This window comes from Myotis lucifugus, unplaced genomic scaffold (assembly GCF_000147115.1).
Source record: "Myotis lucifugus unplaced genomic scaffold, Myoluc2.0 scaffold_233, whole genome shotgun sequence".
NCBI lineage: Eukaryota > Metazoa > Chordata > Mammalia > Chiroptera > Vespertilionidae > Myotis > Myotis lucifugus.
The window spans coordinates 993807-1001030 of record NW_005871281.1 but is presented as its reverse complement, the minus strand read 5'-3'; the positions used below and the strand labels follow the sequence as shown (position 1 = coordinate 1001030).

General features: G+C 37.8%; 1 protein-coding gene across 1 annotated transcript in view; it reads left to right on the top strand.

Moving 5' to 3' along the window:
* The window catches only part of NRG3 (neuregulin 3), a 1013555-nt gene that overhangs the window by 676802 nt on the left and 329529 nt on the right, over nt 1-7224 (top strand). The gene's annotated exons all lie outside the window — the stretch shown is intronic.

Genomic DNA, 7224 nt, shown 5'->3' with positions numbered 1-7224 from the left:
ATCTGCTCTCAGGTTTTCAAATTCGTGGTGGCTGTGGGGCTATGGCCCCTGCTCCCTGGCCAGCTGCCAGCTGGAGCCTCTCTCAACCCTTATGCTGCCCTGTTCCTTGTTGTGCTGCCCCTCCATCTTCAAATCAGCAGTGGTCCTTCAATCCGCCTCATGATTCACTCACTCTGACTTCCGCTGCTGCATATGTTCTGCCTCTAGTTTGGGAAAGTTCTTTGCTTTTAAATGACTAAACTTTTTTTTTTATTGTCAGAATATGTTTTTTAAATTTATTTTTGAGAGAGAAGTATGTATGTGTGTTTGGCGGGGTTGGGGGTGTTGTGGAGAGAGAGAAACATCTGTATGATAGAAAAAACATTGATTGGTTGCCTCCAGCACATGCCCTGACTGGGAATCAGACCCACACTCTAGGTATGTGCCCTGACCAGAATTGAACCCTCAATCCTTCAGTGCACAGGATGATGCTCCAACCAACTGAGCCACCAGGCCAGGGCTAAGTGACTAGACTGGGAAATAGCTAGATTGGCCCAACCGGGATAATCTATCTGAGACCATGAATTCCACCAGCAAATGTAAAGGAACACTCTCAGTTTCCAGGGATTGCAGTGATGGCGAACCTATGACACGCGTGTCAGAGGTGACACGCGAACTCATTTTTTTGGTTGATTTTTCTTTGTTAAATGGCATTTAAATATATAAAATAAATTTCAAAAATATAAGTCTTTGTTTTACTATGGTTGCAAAGATCAAAAAATTTCTGTATGTGACACGGCACCAGAGTTAAGTTAGGGTTTTTTAAAATGCTGACACGCCGAGCTCACAAGGTTCGCCGTCACTGATAGGGCGTGGCTATCTTTGGGGCATTCTGCCTATGATCCCGTTTTAATGTCCCACAATTTTATTCTACTCAAAGCATTGGCATATAATTCCTGAAAATGGAATAAAATGCCTTGTAATTGAATTTTTCACTGAACGATTTGGGTGATATCGTCACATGTTTATAAATCACCTGCTCAATCCCCATTCTTGGCCTTTGTTCTGAGCACGTTGGTGCAATTCTGGTCAGGAGTGAGGAGTGCCACGTGATTCATACCCACATACATGAAGCACAGGAAGTTGGAATGATTTAGCATCTTAAAAATTCTATCAGATTCAAGGTGGGTAGTACAGTCACTCTTTCTGATTTGATTTATATTCCTTTTTGTTTTTATGAGAGGGAGAAAAGGGACACATTCTGGGAGTTGTGCATAACTTTCATTTGAATATCACTCAGGGTATACATCTTGACAAGAAAAAGATTGAGAATTTTGCTCTAGCCTAAACAAGGTATGCTTTTTTAATGGCTGTTGTATTCTGTTATGAAGAAGAACAAATTATATATAATTATATATAAAATTATATTTTTGAAATAATTATATATATTTGTGTACAAATCAATAATATTTTGTTCATACATCTTTGGGTAGGAGAACTACTAAGATCAAAATATAAATAGTTTAACAATTAGGAGTATTTGCTGTCAAATTGCTACCCAGAAGAATGTCCTATTTTAAATTCCCATCAATCTTATACAACAATGTCTTTTTATTATGCCATTCTTAGAATAAATGATAAATGTACTTTAATTATAATGCTGGCTGATGATTTTAAGATATACAGGGTTGGGCAAGAGTAGTTTTACAGTTGGCCATGGGTATGCAAAATAGAATTTATTCTTGCATTATTATTTATTAATTATCATATTATTTATTTGTTCACAACTGTAAACCTACTCTTTCTCACTCCTGTATTTTATATATTTTATGTAGCCATGTGTCAATCAATTTTATCTGTTTTCAAAGAGTTTTCATCTAGAATGGATTTGTCTTTTAATACTTTTAATTCTTTCATTTTATTCTCTTTCCTTTTACTTATTTAAAAAATAGTATAGAACCATGATAAAAAATTATACACAGTAAAAATAAAACCTGTATAAAATGAAGAGTAAATTTTTGTCTCATTCTGGACCCCAAAATAAAAGCAATTTCTGTTGTCAGGATATATCATAGCAATATACAAATATTTTTAATTAGTGAAAATATATGTGGCATTAATTATCCATGAGGAATGATACCACAGATTCCAGAAATTCCCTAGTGATATTACTGAAAAATTTTCCTTGTATAGAAGTTTAAAATACATTTTTTGGAAAAGTAGCTGATGTTCAGTGATATATAATGTTTTTATTTTTGAATTATTGGCATTTCTCAAGTCCCTTCAGAATTTTGTTCTTAGATATGATCTAAGATTTTACACTGTCATATTTTTGTAACGTACATTTGAACTCTGTAGGTATTGCTGATAAGCCTGCATTTCTCGGCTGGAAAGTTTGACGCTGAAAATATGTTTTAATGTTCTAAATTATGTTTCTGACTCCAAAGGTACCGCTCAGCATTGCTGGGTGCTGCAGGAAATGTTTTGTGGCTACGAAGCATGAAGCATTTCTAATATCTCTTAGAATATAAAATGAGTGTGTTTTCTAAAGTTAATGTGATTCTAGGTCTTCCCAATTTCTTTACAGCTATTTAGAGCACAGAGTTTTCGGCCAATAATTTGAAAAGTAAGATTGAACATCCAGGATATTAACATTGTTATTGCTCAGTGACTTAAAAACAAGAAACATTTTACATCCAATTAGAGATGAATGTCCTTTAAAAATTGTGTTTCCCAGTTAGTCTTTGGGAAGCTGCGATTCAGATGTACTTTGTGAAATATTCGGAAGCACTGATATAGATAATTGTTTTATGAAACAGAAATACATTTATAATTGAAAACATTTCTATTACACACATATAGTTATCCTGTAATGCATATAATATTGCAAGTGCTCATATTTATAAGTTGAGCAGTTTCGCTGTTTAGTTATATTTGAGTATTCAATCAATTATTTATAAAACTTAAAGTGGCCCCATTATTTTACTTTAACAGCAGAACACCTTGGGACACTTTGTGGAACGCTCCTGTTTCAGGAGCCACATTGGAAAACCTTTATTCCATTGCGAATGAGGAGAGCAGCATTTTCCAATGAGTTTGGCATGTTTAGGTTCTGTTCATTTTAATCTTATTTCATAAATTGTGCACACAGAAGTATAAATACAAGAGCTGTATGCCAGTAGTCAAAATTAATTTTTATAAATTTGAAAATTTTAAATAAATTTATTTTTTAAGTTAAATCAAATTCAATAAGCTTTTGCTAGCTCTAACCTTGTGGCTTAGAAAAATCATTAGTAAAATAATCACTACTTACTGAGCATTGACTATGTGCAGTGAATGCTTTATTGTGGTTTTTTAATAGATGAGGAAACGATAATTAAGGAAAGATAAGTAACTTTCATGTTCAGAAGTCTGTAAGTGATAGGAGCAGGATTCGAATTCAGCTCATGTTCACAGTGTAGTCTTAAACATTGCTCTACCTGCTAAATAGAGCCATCCATTTCCTCCCTTTCCTTTTATTCCATTCCTTATAAGCAGTGATTCTAAAAATTTAATCTGCATCCAAATCTCCTAGAAGACTTGTACAATGGGGCCTTGACTTACGAGTGTCCCAACTAACGAGTTTTTTGAGATACCAGCTGTCTCTCGGCCGATTTTTTGCATTGAGTTGATAGAGTAATTTGAGTTAACAAACTCCTTAACGAGCTCCTTAACGAGCTTGGTCTCGGAACGAATTAAACTCTTAAGTCAAGGCCCCACTGTATATACAATACAGACGTTAGACCCCACTCCCAGTTTCGAACTCAGTAAGTGTGGGTAGGTCCTGATAATTTAAATTTTTAACAAAGTGATCTTAACACTACTTTTCCAGGGACCACAACTTGAAAACTGCTGCTCACAGTCTCTCCAAAGTTTATTGATAAACAGGTGGTCCCCATTGCTAGGGGTCTATTATTATTCTATACACCTGTTTTGGTTAAGCTAGATTTGGAAATCTGGGACTCCAGATGTCCCTTGATTTAATCATGGTGGTAAATATTCTAGTATCTTCCTAAAGCTTTTGTTAATTACCTATCACATAAACGTCCTAATTGATTAATTTATTATTCATTACTCTAGCTGTGCAGAGCCATTTAGTCAGTCCAGATATAGTTTGTGAATTTAGAAATGTATCCTATAGAATTTGCTGGTATATTGTCTAATTGCAAGAAAAGATCTAGTGGGAGATGTGTGGGTGTGTAGCCTAGAACGTGTTTACCGTAGAGTCTTCCACTACAGATGCAAAGACTCTGTTTACGAATACATACTCAATTTAATTTTATTATTATATCTGATCTCTATGTCCTCCTTACTAATTGTATGTTCCTTCTTTGTTACTTCACCTACAACCTATTCACAGTATAGAAAGTGTTCAATATTGCCCTTTTATTTTATATTTTAGGTAAACTTATTCCTACTAATAAATACTTTCTTATAGTATTATCTTAACATTTTCAAATGATGCATTTAAAAATAACAAGTGACTTGCCCTGGCCAGTGCAGCTCAGTTGGTTGGAAAGCATCCTATACACCCAAAGGTTGCAGGTTTGATCCTGATCAGGGCACATACCTAGGCTGTGGATTCAATTACCCAAAGGGGGGGCAATCAATAAATGTTGTTCTCTCACATAGATTTTTTTTTCTTTCCCTTCCCCTCTCCCTAAAATTAATAAACATGCCCTTAGGGGATAATTAAAAAAATAAAATATGACTTCTACAGGTCTATTCTAGGCAGATTTTTAAATTATCTTATTAGGAGACGCAATGCTACAAGCCCTCAATAGATGCAATTGGAAGTGGTGATTTTGTGCGGGCAGGACCCTTCCCTTCTGTGTCTGCTTCATAAATGTTAGGCATTAGGACTCATGTTATTATCAGAGCTGAAGGAACAGATAGAAAAATCCTGGGGTGTGGGTGGGGAGAACTGATGAAATGTAGCTGTGTGATCTTGGAAGAGGCAGATGAGAAAAGGTAAGGGAGGCAGACAACATGAACTATTAACTAGACAAGCAAGCAAAACATTCCTTGATGCTGATTATCTGAGCTTTTCTCGCAAGTAGCTGTTCATGTGAGACAAAAAAGTTCAGGAGGACACCAAGAATGTGCTTTAAATATAATTTTTAATACTAGTGTACTTAGCTTTAATGGTCATTGGTTTAAACAGGTCACACATGCTACACACGCACACTACACATATACACAGAGACACATACTCAGACATAAGTGCTCATGTGTGAGCACCCAGTGAATAATTTCTCCAAGACAATGTCTTTCAGCATGTTTTAAAAATCCATTATAATCTCCCATAAAGCGCCATTGCCATAGCAACTTGAAAGCCGTTGGTATTCAAAAGTAAAACAACCTAATTTTGCTATCCTGGCTATTGATCATTTTATTGTACCATCACATGGATTTTATTAGATGCACTCATTTTTTATTTTGCTCATGTTGAGGGAGGTAAGACCTTGGATGGAAACACTGAGGAATAGGTATCAATTTTTCACGCACTCAGAGAGAGGCGGATTTTCATGTTGTCCATTTGTGTTCAGTGTTTTCTTTTTTACATTTGCCCAACGTACCTTAAACCTATGTGCTCACAATCTAGGCAAGCTGGACGCTGCTGTGGCCAGCAGTAACGGCAGGGGCCCTTTCCCCTGTCCTCTTCACTGCAGCCTCACACATTTCAGGGAAAGGAACTTACATTAAATCGAATCTCACACTAATGTCCTTATCCTTCACCTCTAGGTGCCAAAATCATTCAAGTCCCAGCTCAAAGCACCACTTCCTGCATGGAGCTCTCTGATAAATCAATCTCCCCTTCTGCAGGCATGCGCTCCGCGTTCGAATGCAGCATCTTGAACTGCCATAATGTATTCATTAAAAGCTATATCAACAGAGAGCATCTTCATTGGGCTTTTTTCTTCTATTTCCTGTGGTCTTAGCTCTCCCTCTTTTCGTGGACACCTCTCAGGCACAGGGAGGGAAGAACGGCGATTTTCACTGAGCACCATCATGCCAAACCCTCGATTAGGCACCATTTACAGGTTATCGCTCTTAACCTCTGCCAGAGTCTTATAAGCTATGAATTAGATTCACTTATATGAAAAAATTGAAACCTTGAGGGGCTAAGTAAATTGTTTAGAATACAAAATTGAGTCTAAAACATATTTCTGTGACTACATATCTGGGGGGTTGAAAACCCCATTTTTCCTGAGTGTCTTGGGTGAGGAGAGCCTTTGGCCAATAAGTCAAGGGCAGGGGCTCTGTCTGGGGGGAGAGCTTGGGGGAAGATGCTCTGCACCCATATGTGCTCACACACACACCCACACACACACCCACATGAGCACACATACACACATGAGCACACGTGCACACACACGAGTCCACAGAGGTAGCTGGTTACATTCTTGGAGGAGGAGGAAGCACAGAGGAGCCTGCAGTCTGCTGGGGTTGCTAAAATTGTGCCCTGTGTAAGAGAATCCTCTCCATGCTCACTCTATAAAATATTCCGAGGAAGTCTGCAAAGAAAACCCACAAATTGCTCAGATGAATGAGATTTATTATAAAAAGCATGGCTCCCTGTGTGACTTGGCAGGGGGCCATGACAAAGCAGTGGGATGTTGCATAGGATGCTGGCTGAAGGCACGAACATCACAGGTTCTCTCTCTGCACCATGCAAGTGCTTCCTCAGGTCTCCCATTGCATTTGGGGGATCTGTAGGAGCAAAGAAGCATCAAGACACATCAGCCAGGTGTGTTGAGTGTGCTGTGATGGTGCTTAATTCAGAGAATTCACTGCTTCTAATGCAGTAGCCAACTCAAAATATATCTTTGGGGGAAAGAAGAATATTTCTCAGAATTCCAATAAGAACCTGTATCCTGGCCAACAAGTTCACTTTTAATCTGTGTTTCTTGCCCATTGGACTCCTGGGGATTTTGTGGGTGTATGGTTCTCCCAGTGTTTTAGACAGATTTTCTCCAAATTGCTCCATTTTCTCTAACAGGCCACAACATTATTGTGATTAATTTGGCTGTAATTGAGTTTTAATGCAAGACTGACATTTGTCTTTGACTTTGGCAGGAAGCTGGCCCCTTTGTCATCATTATCTCCAGCCAGCCAGCTGTAGCCATGGTGCCATCATTATCTCCAGCCAGCCAGCTGTAGCCATGGTGCCAGACACTGCACAAATGACAGTCTGTCTAACCA